The sequence below is a fragment of the Labeo rohita genome, chromosome 3 (assembly GCF_022985175.1).
Source record: "Labeo rohita strain BAU-BD-2019 chromosome 3, IGBB_LRoh.1.0, whole genome shotgun sequence".
Taxonomy (NCBI): Eukaryota; Metazoa; Chordata; class Actinopteri; order Cypriniformes; family Cyprinidae; genus Labeo; species Labeo rohita.
Window position 1 is genome coordinate 35,417,079 of NC_066871.1, and position 16,075 is coordinate 35,433,153.

General features: G+C 34.5%; 1 pseudogene; it reads left to right on the top strand.

The window, feature by feature from the left end:
* LOC127162673 (NACHT, LRR and PYD domains-containing protein 12-like) overlaps positions 1-15,906 on the top strand; it is a 49,379-nt pseudogene extending 33,473 nt beyond the window's left edge.
* Positions 15,907-16,075: the final 169 nt, after the last annotated feature.

Below are 16,075 nucleotides of genomic sequence, written 5' to 3' on the forward strand. Positions count from 1 at the left end.
TACATCGTTATTTAATCTTACGGTTTTCCATCATCAGGTGGATTTTGCGTGCATGTTTGTGTTTGTTATGTTTGTGTTTACATTTATGTTTGCGTTTGAGTTTGCATGTATGTTTGTGTTTACGTGCGTGTTTGTGTTTGTGTTTGTGTTTACATTTATGTTTGTGTTTGAGTTTGCATGCTTTGTTTGTGTTTGCATGTATGTTTGTGTTTTAGTTGCATGTATGTTTGTGTTTGCATTGTGTTTGCATTTTTTTTGTTTGTTTTGTTTGCATGTTTGTGTTTGTTTGTTTTGTTTGTGTTTGCATTTTGTTTATGTTTGTTTGTGTTTGAGTTTTTTATGTTTTGTGTTTGCATTTATGTTTGCATTTATGTTTGCATGTATGTTTGTGTTTGCATTTGTGTTTTGTTTGTGTTTATTTTGTTTGTTTGCATTTTGTTTGTTTGTTTGTTTGTTTGTGTTTATGTTTGTGTTTTGTGTTTGTGTTTGCATGTTGCATTTGTTTGTGTTTTGTGTTTGCATTTATGTTTGTGTTTGCCATGTTTTTGTGTTTAGTTTTTGTTTGTTTTGTTTTTTTGCATTTATGTTTTGCATGTTTTTTTTTGTTTTTTGTTTGCAGTTTGCATGTTTTTGTTTTGTTTTGCATGTTTGTGTTTGCATTTATGTTTACCATTTTGTGTTTGAGTTTGTTATGTTTGTGTTTGTGTTTGCATTTTTGTTTGTGTTTGCATTTGTTTGCATGTATGTTTGTGTTTTTTGTGTTTATGTTTTGTTTGCATTTATGTTTTGTTTGAGTTTTGTTTGTTTGTTTGTGTTTGCATTTGAGTTTGCATGTATGTTTGTTTGCATTTGTGTTTTGTTTGCATTTGTTTTTTTTGTTTATGTTTGTTTGTTTGTGTTTGCATGGATGTTTTGTTGTTTGCCATTTTGTTTTTAAGTTTGTATGTTTGCATTTTGTGTTTTTGTGTTTTTGTTTTTTTGTGTTTGTTTGCATGTATGTTTGTGTTTGTTTTATGTTTTACCATTTTTGTTTGTTTGTATTTATGTTTGTTTTTATGTTTCATTTTTGTTTTGTGTTTATGTTTTGTTTGTGTTTATGTTTTGTTTTTGTGTGTTTGTTTGTTTGTATGTTTGTGTTTTAGTTGCATGTTTTTGTTGTATGTTTGTGTTTGTGTTTTGTTATGTTTGTGTTTTTTGATGTTTTTTGTTTGTGTTTTTGTTTTGTGTTTGTTGTTTGTTTGTGTTTTTATGTTTATGTTTGCCATTTTGTGTTTAAGTTTGCATTTATGTTTGTGTTTGTGTTTGCATTTGTGTTTTGTGTTTGTTTTAGTTTGCATGTATGTTTTGTTTGTTTTGTGTTTTTGTGTTTACCATTTTGTGTTTTTGTTTGTTTGTTTATGCATGTTTTGTTTGTGTTTGCATGTTTTATGTTTTTTTGTATGTTTGTGTTTGTGTTTGCATGTATGTTTTGTGTTTGTGTTTGCATTTATGTTTGTATGTTTTTGTGTTTAGTTTGCATGTATGTTTTTGTTTTATGTTTGCATGTTTTTGTTGCATGTTTGTGTTTGAGTTTTTTGTTGCATTTATGTTTGTGTTTATGTTTTTGTTTTTTTTGTTTTGTGTTTGTATGTATGTTTATGTTTGTGTTTGCATTTATGTTTGTGTTTTTGCATTTTGTTTTTGTGTTTGCATGTATGTTTGTTTTTTTGCATTTTTTGTGTTTGTGTTTGTGTTTGAGTTTGTATTTATGTTTGTGTTTGCATTTGTTTGTTTTTGTTGTTTGTTTTATTTTGTGTTTGTGTTTTGTTTGAGTTTTTTTGAGTGCTTGTGTATGTGTCTGTGTATGTGTTGTGCTTGTGTTGAGGACTGAAAAATCTAGGAGTGAATATAAAGAGATAACAAATGTAACTAAACAAACAATATTCACTAAAATGAAACAAGAATTTCCCAACAGCATACAGCGGTTTGTTAAAACAATCACCTTTGTCCCTATTTAAGTTTGTTGTTATCGACTTTTCCTTTAACTATCTAACCTCATCCTGAACATCAGTTGAAACCGCATTCAACAGATCCACATTATAAACATTCCTGTTTTTCTTAGACAAAGTATTTTCTTCTTCAACTTTACCTAACAATTTACCAGATGCCCCTCACACAGATCCAGCTGTGTGTTAAAAAAGGTTCAATGCACATCTTATGACCTACTGAACTTTTTGGCAATATTCACAAAACTGGTAGACCCAGCTGTGGTCACAGGTGTATACCATAAATGGTTGGAATAGATACCCTTTTGATCACTGAACATCTTGGAAAAAATATCTGTTTTGATCACTGCTTCACCTGACACACCCCCACAAAAAAGTTAAAAATGCAAGATCCCTCAATTAGACTGTAAATGAGTCGCAAACCCCCAGAAACCATCTTTAGAGTTTTTACAACATTGGCTGATCTGATAAGACATGCATTGATGATCGTAGACCCCACTCACCAGCCTCTCTGTTTTATTAGACTGTGATACAATCTTTTTACATTTGTGTGATGTTGTTAAATTTAGACGATTAACTACATGCGGCTGAACGTGTGTTTTAACTACCAGTCCGCAAGTCTTACGGGAAGAAAATCCTCTCTTGTTTTATTGTGTAGCGTGGAACAAAACATTTGCATTCACCTTGATATTTAACTACCTACATGTACATAAGCACTTTTCAACTGATATAACAGGTTGTAAGTTCTAAGATGACAAAAATCAAAGAGTGAATAAATAAATTAAATTAATGAAGTGAGAATAACTAAATAAAATAAACTAAAGTAAAGAAACATTTTCCTGTGGCTTAGGAGAAAGTTTGTTTGAAAGGAAACTGGTATGATCTTTAAAATGAAAAACTACTTGTATTAATATTAAAACAGGATGAATACTTTCATCAATTAAGAAATGTCATAGATTTATTAACCCTTTAACGGTCACCCCCATTTTGAACATAGACTTGAAAATGCCAAAACTTACATTTTTATAATTCATGAACGAAAACATTTTGTAATATGACTTTGATGTACATTTTCCATGGTAATGCAATGTCTGATTTTAAAATGGTTTTTTCAAAAGATACATTTTCAGACCCAAATTTTTTTGTGAAAAAGGTCAGAACTCCTGTTATGATGTAGATTTTTGAGGTGCACTCTTGTCATTAGTTAATCTATTACTTTTCCTACATAATTTGTAGCACAAACAGTGGCCAAATATCTATTTAGGTGTCTTAGACCTTTCCAACGATATACAGTTTTGTCATGATTAGTTTAGGATCTATTTGTAATACGGTGAAGTAAACTTAGGCGTCCTGCTGAGGAGATGGGTGACAGTTTAATAAAAGTCTTTTTTTTTTTTTTTTATTTTGAAAAGTTTATTTTGTTTAATTCTTTATCATACATTTGAATCTTTGCGTTGGCCTCTGCTTATGGTGTTAGGGTTTGTGTTAGGGGTTTGTGTCCTTGCACGGGGGGGGGTAGATGTAAATGGGGCCCCAGTAGGCTGGTATCTAAACATTAGCATATACCGTAGTGATCTTACAACAAACTGATCCCTTTGAGGTGACAATACACACACACATTTGCTCTGCCATTTTTCCACAATCAGGATGAAACCCAAAACTCCCAGACTGTTAGCAAAAGATCTGGAAGAAGCAAACACCATAAAACACCAGGGAAGCGGATGAGATAAAACATCATAAAACCACTCAGAAATACAATTAAAGTCAAATCTAACATCTGTTTTTGATCTTTTGATTTACACAAACACTGTCATGTCACTCAGAGCTGACAGACCCTGGTCACATGGCAGTCAGAGTGACAGACAGGTCATAAACACATAAATTCACTCATAAATCTAATCATACACACACTAGACATGTGTCTAACTGTCCATCAACAATGACAGAGTCAAAAATACGCTCATAAATCCAGTCATAAATCAGGCCATAAATCATATTTGATACGTTATGTGACTGTAGTCTGCCTTATTAATTCCTCAGTTAGCAAATATAACAGTCCTGCGTTCAATGCAAAATGAAATTATTAAGCATATAAACAGCCGTGATTATGCAGTTTTGTCCATGACAGCAGCAGCAAACTGTCTGTAGCGACTAAGCATTGCAGATATGAGAACACGTTGTGTGAAATAGGGTTGGGAAGGTTAAAATGTATTTACTACAGATCACAAAATACATGCTTTAAAAATTATTTTGAATGATATTTTGTTTGAGGTTAGTAACAATCTAAATACTCGCTTTTAAAAATTAAAAAAATACTTTTATATTAATCACCCCTAAATAAAATAGTTGGCATTTAAAGCAATTAAATGAATTAATAATATTGAGATAATATTAAGATTAGTGTTTTAAACATTGAAATATAAAATGATGGTGGGAAAATAAATTGCTTTAAATATGAAACTAAAACCACCAGTAGGTGGCAGCAAATCACTGTCCTAATGAATAAATCGTAATCATTCAAATTCGATTTTATTTTATCTTTTATTTTTTTCAAAAGGACTGATTCATTACGGAATGAAGCAAGTGATTTTATGAATGCATTCGAATCATTTGCTCAGCCGATTCATTTAAAACACAGATTCAGTCAGAACACAAACAGTACTCAGTTGCTCGCAGACACAACTCTTCTGATGTGGATTTATTTCAAAGGCAGAAGTTATTTGCATTCAGTGTAAATAGCAATAGATGCTGCTTACACTGAGTGGAAATAACATTTTCTTAGTGACACATGCTGTTTACTCAATGTAAAAAAAAAACAGATTGTTTATACTCTGTAAAAAAAAACAGCAGTATTATCTTAGCGATGTGCTATTTACACTAAGCACAAATAACGACAGATTATTTTTACACTGTGTAAAAGTGGTAGCATTTCTTTGTAATAAATGTAATAGAAGATATTTGCACATCAGTGTTGTAGTACATTATAAAAAACTATGCAGAAATAACATATTGACTGTAAATTATACCTAACCCTTCCACTAAACCAGAAAGACCTTAACTTAATTGGTGGTGGGGGTGATCTAGCCTACAACATTAGTCTTGTAGGCCAAAATATTTACTTTAAAATGATGTGAATATCATTTTGCCTACTTATTTACTGACTTGAAACATAATACTTTCTTTAATGAGGTAAATATCGCTGTTCTGAGACAGTCAATATTATATGGCCTAGAATGTGTGTAAAGAGCGCTCCCTCTTATAATCACTAAAAGCTGTCACTCACTTCAGTTCATTGTGTTCGCGCGACAGTCCGTTAATAAGCTCTCTACACTGCACAATAGATCTCATAATTACATCGTATCTGTACTCAGTTATAATGAGAGAATTCTCAAGCTTGCAGAACTCAGTTCTTGACAAAAACTCTGCATTTTGAGCGGCCACTGGATTCTAACTTGAATGCTTCTGGCTAAGAAATCAACAGATATGTCTGCTACATTGCTCAACACTGCAAATATGCTTTCCCAGTATCAGCTGGTGCCCCAGGGCCCAAAGTGGCCGCTTACCTTCCTTAAATGTTAAGTCCACTCCTGCTCTGCAACACAAACATATTCTCTCTTATCCACGAAAAACAACAATGTGCTTTTTTTTTTTTTTTTTTTTTTTTTTTACATATATACACACACTCTCACACAAATGTGACCCTGGACCACAAAATCAGTCTTAAGTAGCATGGATATATTTGTAGCAAAAATACATTGTATGGGTCAAAATTATCAATTTTTCTTTTATGCCAAAAATCATTAGGATATTAAGTAAATGTTCCATGTTCCCTTAAGATATTTTGTAAATATTCTACCTTAAATATATCAAAACTTAATTTTTGATTAGTAATATGCATTGCTAAGAATTTCATCTGGACAACTTTAAAGGCGATTTTCTCAGTTTTGATTTTTCTTGCACCCTTACATTCCAGATTTTCAAATAGTTCATTAGTTCAAATAGCCAAATATTGTCCCTATCCTAATAAACCATACGTCAATGGAAAGCTTATTTATTCAGCTTCCTGATGATATATAAATATCAATTAAAAAAAAAAAAAACTGACTCTTGTCACACATAGGGACATTTATGTTTTTATAAATGTTGGGCAGGACTTGATTTTGTTGTTCTTCCCTCCTGCTGGAGCACACGTCATCAGAGAAGAGATGTCATTGCAGTGGGGAAGGAATTAATATTTTAATGAAATATTACAAAGGCATATCACGCTAAACACAGTGATCCATTTAAAAGCCTCTGATTGGCTGTTGAATTGATCAGTCATGTCTGTGATTGGCTATAATTCTCAATGCTTCAAAGCACATGGGAAGTAGTAACTTTTGATGCAAAAGGGGGAAAATGTAATGCTGTAATCATATTCACAATTATGTCACAATAACCCACAGCAATATTTATACTGTACATTTCTGAAAAAAAAAATGGAGCACACTAACATAAACACTTTCTGTTATAGATTATCTTACTGTATGGTGACTGCAGAAGGTTGTGCTGCTCTGGCATCAGCTCTGAGTTCAAACCCCTCACACCTGAAAGAGCTGGATCTGAGCTACAATCACCCAGGAGAATCAGGAGTGAAGCTGCTCAAAACACTCAAACATCTGGACAAACTCAAGTAAGTTGAGCAGAAACAATCATTCTGTCAGCTCTGTATGTGACAAAGGTTCTTAGTTTCAGTCTTATCATGATCCTTATTATTTATCACGATGAAAAACAACAACAATAATAATAATACAATTATATGCTTCAGTCTTAAAGAATTAATTAATTCCATTTGAAATTCCATGAAAATTCTTTTATTAGACTACTGATTTGACTGGAGTCTTAATCACTTGAGTGAATGTCATTTAAACATATTTGTCTGTACATTTGTTCACATTTGTAGGTGTTTAATAAGAGAAGATCAATTATCTGATGGTCAGTGGTCAATGTGTTTACGTACTACTTGTAAGAAATGGACCAGCAGCACAGTTGTTAGTGGATGAGTTATCAAAAATCAGAGAGAGAGAGACCATGAGATGTAAATCTCTTCTTCCAGGGAGTCCTGGCCAAAATGGAAGCACACACAGGTTTTTTTTCCACATTAAAAAAATTACAAACACAAAGGACTAACAAGACAAACAAATTTGCCCTGCACTCATGTAGTGACAGATCAAAAAATTAATACAAGTACATGTTTACTTCAGATTAGACCATAAGACATTTTTAAAGAGGGAAGTGTTTCTTTACAATACTCAGCACCTTGTTCCATAATGATGAAACAAAAAAAGAGAAAGCAGTTTTGCCAAATCTGAGTATACTGTTGGAACATTAAAAGTGGTCTTGAACTGATAAACCGAAATTCCCTTGATCTTTTGACATATTTGTCATTGTACTATAAAAACATTCTGTAAGTTTCAGAACTCAAAACTTTCTCATTAGTCTAAAAACAGCTTATATTGAAGACAGTCTGCCAAAACGACAGCTTGTGGAATGTGCCACTTTATGATGTAATAGTGTGGCTAAACACGTCTCCCCTGAAGAAGATCAAAACACGTTTTTCTACATCACTTCTTATTTAGCCCCGCCTACCAATTCATGCATGTAGTGTAAATAACAAGAGAAGCAAACACAGGTCTACTCAGAAACCAAATGATAAAGATGACTCTAAATACAAGAAGATGCTGTGCAGTGTCAGGCTGTGGAGAAACAGTCTTTGCATTGCCTTCCTTCTGATCCCAATGTTAGAAAAAAGAGTGGATGAACTTTATTTTAATGAAGATCCAAGCTGCGTCAGTAAGAACTTTGTTCACCTCATTTTACTGTGGATTAATTTACAAACAAGGCACAATTGGATGCAGGACTTTCAGAAAGATTGAAACTAAAAGACAATGCTGTACTGACTATATTGCATCTGACAGTTATGTCACACCACACGAGTGTAAGTACGTCAACGGATTTTATTACGTGGTCACTGTTGCTTTGTCTGTTCGTACAGATCATTTGATATATGTACTGAGAATGTATGGGTTTTTTTTTTGTTTTTTACCTAAATCACAAAGGCATCTGTTTGTGAAGGATGTAGGCTGTCAAACATACACAAGTGTGAGCCAATCATAGCAGATTAGTTCTGAATCTACAATCTGCTACACCTGTTCAAACAGAGTGTTCAGATGAGGGGGTCAAAACAGAACAGAAATTAGTCTATTACTTCTAAATTATGTTTTTTGATGCATCTTGATAACATTATAAGGGGATCTCAGAGAACGGCACAAAATAATAAAAAGGCAGTTCATGACCCCTTTAAAGAAGTTTAGCAGTAGGTCTAGTGCTATAATTATATTCATATAAATTATATAATTTATGATATATAATTTTCATCCAGTCATATGGGCAAATATTTGTAAGAATTTACTCTTTCAGTTCATTCACTGAACTTAGGTTAAAATAGGGCAGTCTGTTTTAATCAGGGTTCCCACGCTTCTTGAAAGTACTTGAATATCAGACACATGGATTCAAGGCCTGGAAAGTATTTGAAAACAAATGTAGGTCCTTGAAAGTCCTTGAAATAAATTTTGTTTAGTAGAATGGTGCTATTTCAAAAATTTTCCTATATGCGCAGTCAAAGACTAAATGAAACAGCGTTAATGATTGGGGTGGAGATGGTGTAGCGCGAGAAGAAAATTTTAGCATGCGAGCTGATGCGCACATTGCACAGCCCTGCATGAACCTATGGTATGGGATTATTTTTGTGCCAATAAGAATGAACGTAACTTTGTAAAACTGAACGTAACTTTCCAAGAAACGATCAAAAATATGCCACTGCAAAAGAAGAAAAACACAATGAAAATGAAAAAATGAACTCAGTCGCACAAATTTAACATGCTCTTCAAATATGCTTCATTCTTTGTTAATGATTTTCAAAGAATCGTTTTCGCGAATCATGGATTCTGAATGCACTGCCACAGCTTTCGCTTACGCTTCGCAAATTTTCGTTTGCTGTTTTGGCACAAACCTCTCGTGGGGGCGGGCTTAACAGCGATCTACTCTGATTGGCTAATGAGCTTTTGATGGACAGTTGCTCTCTGACCTGGAATCACAGACGGTGACGTCAGTGGCGCGCATATTGCGGTGTGCAATGCGTCGTGCTTTGTTTATAATTAAGTATTAATGTTATTAGTATTTCACCTACGGTCGTCTCTTAGTTTCTAAAGATGAGCTCCCAGGAGAGACACGGAGCAGCATCATCTTCCACCTCAGCTTGTCCCTCAGGGCAGCTTGAAGTAAGTTTGTGTTGCTAAAGTAACGTTAATCAATAACATCGATAAAAGTTTTATTCATGTACAGTGTGCAACAGTTCTGATAGTTTCTATAAACAAAGCACGACCTATTGCACACCGCAATATGCGCGACACTGACGTCACCGTCTGTGATTCCAGGTCAGAGAGCAACTGTCCATCAAAAGCTCATTAGCCAATCAGAGTAGATCGCTGTTAAGCCCGCCCCCACGAGAGGTTTGTGCCAAAACAGCAAACGAAAATTTGCGAAGCGTAAGCGAAAGCTGTGGCAACGCGTTCAGAATCCATGATTCGCGAAAACGATTCTTTGAAAATCATTAACAAAGAATGAAGCATATTTGAAGAGCATGTTAATTTCGTGCGACTGAGTTCATTTTTTCATTTTCATTGTGTTTTTCTTCTTTTGCAGTGGCATATTTTTGATCGTTTCTTGGAAAGTTACGTTCAGTTTTACAAAGTTACGTTCATTCTTATTGGCACAAAAATAATCCCATAACATGGAGAAGCAGTGCATTTGTGACTGAAAACTACTGCGTGCGACTATGAAAAAATATGTAAGAGCATCAGTGCAAATGACCCTTTCCGCATATCTGTGCTTGCACTGAGGGGAGCTTCAGAGGTTTCTAACGTACTTGTTTGCAGCAGTGAGTAATGTATCACAAACATATGTTGATTCCTTTAACACAACTACGTTTACATGCACAATTTTTGGTTCAGTCTGACTGAATTAATTCTGATTGATGAATCTGAATGTAGTGTTTACATAAAAGCTAAATCAAGTGATCGGGTTGATGTGCACGTAAACGCAGACGCATTTCTGGATAAATATTACATATAAACTGCTGTGTCGTGCTGCTTATATTAATCATGCATAAAAAACGCCCCTCCCATCTTTACCCTGTCACAGTAAACTGGCCTATCATCTTGTCACAGTTAACATCCTCCACATTTAATTTAATTTAACTTCCTACCATATTGGAGAGAAAAGTAGCAGCACATTGCTCTGCCAGTCTTTCATGCCGAAAACTCTGCTCGTATTTTCTGCACAATGATGCATTTAAAAGCTAACGATCAAACAGATGTTTATAAAAGTTCACATTGCTGTTGCAGATGAAATATAACATAGATAACATTAAATATATATTGTCACGGGTGCGGACACAGTGGGTGTGACGTCAGGCCTCGGAGAGGCTTTTATTAAACAATAAACAGAAAGTGTCCAAAAACGGGAAGAAGTGTCCAAAATAAAAGGGGGATCTGGTGTCCTCGACGTGAACGAATCCGTGAAGGAGGGGCAGTGTTCAGAAGGGAAGGGTCCAGGTAAGGGGCGGAGTCCAGCGAGAGAGGCGCGCTCGGCATTTTAACAACATTATATATATATATATATATATATATATATTTTTTTTTTTTTTTTTTTTTTTACCAGGTAAATGTTGATTATTAGTAACTCGTGCACATCCACAATGTTTGTAGTTTTTTTAATGCATTTTATTCTTGTTTGTAGTTCTGAACCAAATCCTTTGCCAAGTGTAGAGCCCTCTTTAACCATTTTTTTATTCATTTAAAAATTGAGAAATTCTTTCAAATTTAAATCTTTTACCAGAATTACAGCAAAAAAACAGTCTGATGCAAGAATATACATTTTATCAATATTTGATAAATTCTAAATTACTTTTGAACACGACTGCTCAAAATGGTCTAAATTTATGAAACCTACACATTCAAAACCTTGTTACTCTGAAAAATTTAATGTAAATGTTAAGTAGAAGTAAAATGTTAAACACTGTAAGAGGTCTTTCATGATGCTACATATGCTGGGGTGTGACTTCTTTCTGGAAAGTCATTATTTAACCAATTTAAAGCCATTTCACAAAAACCTACGTAACTAAGTCTCTGCAAAATAAGTTTATGATCTGCAGAATCAAATGTTTTTGAGAGATCTACAAATAGGCTGCACAATGCTGTTCACTATCCAAACATCTAATAATATCATTTGTGAGCAGCATGGCTGTATTAGTATATGACCTGATCTAAAGCCTGACTGGAATTCATTCAAAACTTAATTTTCAGTTAAACACAGTTTTACTTGATCATTTATAAAAGATTCAGATACTTTTGCCAACACTGACAACCTAGAAATAGGTCGATAGTTTCCACACTACAGAGTGTTAAAGTAGCATTGAAGCAGTGTTGGAGTTAAGAAGGTAATTATGTGATGATTGACTGTTACTGACGAACACCTGCTGTTGACAAGCAGAATCACTAAAGGAAAGAAATGCTGCATTCATGCCATATCGTAATTACCGTAATTTCTAGATGACAACACGGGAGCTGTTCACACCCTTGGACTCAGACACAGTATCTCATTATCAATGCCAAAACAATGAATCTGAGGTGGTCAGGTGGTTATAAGTCATAGCTCTTAGAAAGTTGCCAGTTAATTACAAGATCTACGAGGACATGAATGCTTTTAACAAGCATTAAAAAATATAAATATGGTAATTACGATATGGCATAAACGCATCTAAAAACATCAAGAACGGAAACAAGAGAAACACAAGAAGCTACAACTGACTTCCGGCCACAGCCAAAAGCCTTCTGCACACTGCACGAGTTTAGCAGTTTTATAAGATCATTGAAAATCACACCGTGCGACATGCTATCTAATAAACTTGTGTGTGACATGTATTAGGGGTGGGAATCTTCAGGCACTTCATGATCCAATTCAGATTCTGGGAGTCACGATCCGATTCCAAAATGATTCTTGATAAACATTTTTTTCCCCGGTTAATTCTTCTGCTGTGCAAATACATCTTTACAACCTTACATTTTAACCACTTTTTGAAAGCTTTTTGTTTATAGTTGGAATCTGTGTATGTCAGTACTGCCAAAAGTAGGGGTGTGAATCTTCACTGGTTTCACGATTCAGTTCAATTACAATTTTCATTATCAACTCAATATCACTATGCGTCACATTCTCAGTTTTCAATATTACTGCACATGGCTACATTTTCATATACATTTTATATCAAATTTATTTTGTGCAAAATGCACTTTTTTTTATGATATAAGCAGGCTACATTTTAAAAAAGTGCAAATTCTGTGTATTGAAGCCTGTCACGTCTCTAGCGCACACACGTGTCATATGTGGGGGAAAAAAAAACAAGCTCAGAATTGATTCTGAAATATTGTCATGTTCTCATGTCATGTTGTTTTACAGCATAAACTGCGCACACTCACACCCCAGACTGTCTTTAGGGGTGTTTTCACACTTGGGTGAAACCAAGAGGTGGACCAAGTGAAAAAGGACCCAGTTTTCTTTGTTCACACTGTCACTGTGCCTGAAAGAGGACTCAGATCCTTCTTTGGTCCACTTAAGCAGTAATGGTGTCTCAGACCTCTTTGTGTTCAGACTGTTGCTTTTTGGATCTAGTCCAGTTCAGTGTTTGATGGCTGACATTATGGCCTCCAAAATTGGAATATTTTTATCTTTTGCACAAAAATATAAGTTTTGTAGACCTTTAATATTTTATTTTGAATATTTATTTTTAATTTTTTCCTTGTCTTTGTCATATTTATTTCATAGCACACAGGGTTTCTGCAGGATTTTTAAGCACAAATTTAAGCCTTTTTAAGACCTGCACAGATAAAATTATTGCCATATGAGTGGGGTAGGGCAATGTCTACAGTAGCATATTAACTGTAAAATGACTGTAAAAGGCATGATTTACAGTTCATATAGGCCTACAGGTTTAAAAAAAAAAAAGAGATAAACTTAAGATTTCAGCCTTTAAACTATTTTTAAGAAAAGAGTCAAAAGTATCAATTATTATATTTATGGTTTAGTAGTTTATTGGGTGGTTTAATATCAATTATAATATTAAACTAGAAGAAGGGCTGATTAAAAGCGCTAATTCATTCTCTGCCAGTAGGTGGCGCTTTTTTCACAAATATAACGGTTTCCCCGGTAACAGCAGTACACAAAGCACCACAGCACCTCACTTTGAAACGTGCAGCGCTCATATTTATCCAATAAAATCATACCCTTTTTAATTTTAATAATCACATTACGCTATATGGCAATACTTGTCTTTTCTTCCCCAATGTATTTTTATGGCCTTAAATTTGATACAATTAAATTTAAGACTTTTTAAGGACACGCGGAAAAAGCATTGATGACGTTGAAAAATAATAATAATAAATAAATTGGACAAATAAAATAAAATAAAGTAAACTGCTTTAAATTGTTCGTGTATATTATAAGTAAGAAATTGAATAATCAAATGAAAAAATTAAAATGCATATTATTAATCGTAATTCTCATGTTAGGCTGCTGCACTAGAGCTACAGTAATGCACAGATCAGTATATTGATACACATGCAGTTACTTTCTCAGATGTTTACATTCGATTGAGACAAAACCAACTGTGTATATGTAAATCATGGGTGTTTTGACAGTTTAAACACAAAAGATGCTAAAAAGAAAGAATTTAGTTGGAACCTGAAGGATTTTTCTAAAAAGAATATCAAAAGTTTAAACACAGCCGCGTCACTCTTACACAGTTTGAAAGTGGTTGAAATGAAAATAAACGAGTTTACATTGTGAGCGAATAATTTGTAGTGATCTGCCAAAAGAAGCAGTGATTATGAACCAATGATTTGTACGGAAACATCTGATGACCAAACTACATCGGAATTCGCGAATGGAAAAATCAAGTGAGACTATATGTAAATGTCTTTTGTGTTCACATATCTTTTTCAGGTCACTAAATAAAAAATAACATGCATTTTGTACCATCCCTCTTATTTTGGAGATGGTAACACTTCTGCAGGGTCTGAGATCGATTGGAGTGTTCACATATGGGCCAAAAATCAACTGTATTTTACTCAGAAATTGAAAAAAAAAATTATGAAAAAAAGGACATTATACAAGATAATCAGGAAATACACAAAAGTGAATTAGTCTTCTGGGTTTTGACATCATATCTGCAACCAGTTTGTGTAAGTGGTGATTGTAAGTGATGTCAGTTGCAGAAGAAGCTCAGATGACTGAGAGCAGACAGACACTGATGAAGATTTCAGCTAAAAACCTCATTTACTGTTTTACTGAAGAAAAAAAGTCACTAATTACATCTTAGATGTCATGAGTGTGAGTAAAATAACAGCAAATCTTCATTTTTGGGTGAAACATCCTTTTAATTACTTAACAAACAGTGACATCACCACCTCATTGCTGAGAAATAAAATGTAACTATTAAGTAGTGAAGGTATTTTATTCATAAATTAATAGTTGTGCACAACATGTTTATGTGCTCCTGAATGTTTCAGCATGTGCACAATCATGTGTGTCACTGTGTGTTAACATGATTCAACACTTTTAACATGTCACACGTGTGTTTTAGAAGATGATTTAAGTTTGAAGTTAAAACAGATTGAGCTTTTGTAGGTTTTTAGACTGAGATCGCTGTGCATTTGCTGTGGTGTCCTGTGTGCTTTCAACAGAGTTGCCAGGGTGTTCTGGGTGGTTGCTAGGCAGTTACTAGGGTATTTTTCATGGTTCATTCATGGTTGCTATGCAGTTGCTAGGGTACTGTGGATGGTTGCTAAGGTGTTGCTATGTGGTTGCTAGAGTACTTGGGTGGTCACAATATGACTAGCTTTTAAAACTAATAGACTGAGTGTGTGTGGTTAATGTGTTCACAAAAATGTCACATCTGCCATTAGTTAAATATCTGTGTGTGTTTAATAAATATCTGTGTGTGTGTGTGTGTGTCTTTATTTATGTGCCTGTAAATTATTTTCTTTAAGTGGTGTGGTTTTCTAGTGTGGATCATGGAGAGTTCAGGATCACATCAGGACTCCAAAGATGTAAGTCCACAAACAGACACACAGTTTTGTTGTTTGTTGTTTAGTTGTTGTAAATGTGTCTCTTGTAATGTGTGTTCTTGTGTTCAGATGCCTGTGATCTCACACTGGATACAAACACAGCAAACAAACACCTCAAACTGACTGACGAGAACAGAAAGGTGACATGTGTGGATGAGGAACAGTCATATCCTGATCATCCAGACAGATTTGATGTTGTCCTCAGGTTCTGAGTGTTGAGAGTTTGACTGGACGCTGTTACTGGGAGACTGAATGGAGTGGAGATGATGTTTATATATCAGTGTCATATAAAGAAATCAAGAGGAAAGGAAGGAGTAATGACTGTGTGTTTGGACGTAATGTGAACTCCTGGAGTCTGATCTGCTCTGATCACAGATTCACTGCCCTTCACAATAATAAGTCCACTGCTGTATCTGCTGGTCCAGTGTCCAGTAAGAGAGTAGGAGTGTATGTGGACGTGTCTGGCGGCACTTTGTCCTTCTACAGCGTCTCTGACACACACAAACTCACACACTTACACACATTCACACACACATTCACTCAAACACTACACGCTGGATTTAGAGCTTTATTACGGCTCTTCAGTGTCTCTGTGTGACATTAAACACACACACACATTAAACACACACACACATTAAACACACACACACATTAAACACACACACACATTAAACACACACACACATTAAACACACACACACATTAGTGGACACAGTGTGAGTGTAATGATGTGAAAGTGTTGCTGTTGTTGTGTGTGTTTTAATCACAGGAAGTTCAATATCAGACACACAAGACAGTTTCCTGTTTCAGATCATCAGGATGAAGATGTTTCTCCAGTCAGAGACACTTTCTGTGTTTCTGTCCAACACAAAT